We start from the raw sequence: 1,109 nt of genomic DNA on the forward strand, positions 1-1,109 counted from the left end.
AGTGGCAACAGAGAAGAGAGGAAGAAAGATTGAAAATAGAGAGAGAGAGAATAAGAGCACAAATTGGGAAAAAAAGAGAGAGGAGGGAGACTAGAAATAGAGAGAATAAGAGCACAAACTGAGATTACAAAGCTCACCCAACCGAAGGAAGAAGGACCCAAGAATGACAATGGAGTCAGAGCCAGCCAACCCGAGGTGCCCAAATTTGATGAACAGAAAGACAACATGGATGCTTTCCTGGAGAGATATGAAAGATTTGCCAAAAGTCAGAACTGGGACAAAGGTGACTGGGCAGTCTGTCTCAGCCCACTTCTCACAGGAAAATGCCAACAAGTATATGCAAGCCTGACGTCAGAAGATGCCATATACTATGACAAGTGAAAAATGGCTTTACTGAAATGATATGAACTTACTGAAGAAGGTTTTCAGAGAAGTCAAACCCAACACTGGAGGAACCGTATTTCAGTTTGCGGCACGTCTTTAGTGATACTTCACATGATGGACTGACGTGGCCAAATGTGATAATAATTCTGAGAGACTGACATACCTATTAGTACGTGAACAGTTCATGATCAAGTGTTCAAGTGACATGTCACTGTTCCTAAAGGAGAGATCACCAAAAGATGTGAAAGAGATGATCAAGCTGGCAGAGCAGTATACGGAAGGCGATGGAGGGAGTATAACTGGTAAGTCCAAGAATATCCAGTTAGATTCGAAACCAGTGATGGCTGACCAGAAGCAGGAGTCTACCAAAGGTGACAGGAGGTTAATAGACAGAAAGGAGAAGAGATGATATGTTTGTTATAAAATGAGACACATTACAAAGGAGTGCAAGTCCATTACCAGCAAGCAACAGCAGAAACCTCAACATAAAGCAGCTGGAGCTATTTACAAAGACAGTGCTGTTAAGAAACAAGAAAAGAGTGACTGACACTATGGATGCTGCTACCAGAAGAAAGAGAATCAAGTCTACTTGTCAAATTAAAATACAAGAAGGAAGTGCCCTTTCCACGATTGATCAGTGCACGACTAATAGTCAGCTCAAGTTAGCAAATGGATCAACAGTTCCAATAATGATCGGAGCATGTTACAAATATCGAGAGGTGCTA

This window comes from Limulus polyphemus, unplaced genomic scaffold (genome assembly GCF_000517525.1).
Source record: "Limulus polyphemus unplaced genomic scaffold, Limulus_polyphemus-2.1.2 Scaffold551, whole genome shotgun sequence".
Taxonomy (NCBI): domain Eukaryota; kingdom Metazoa; phylum Arthropoda; class Merostomata; order Xiphosura; family Limulidae; genus Limulus; species Limulus polyphemus.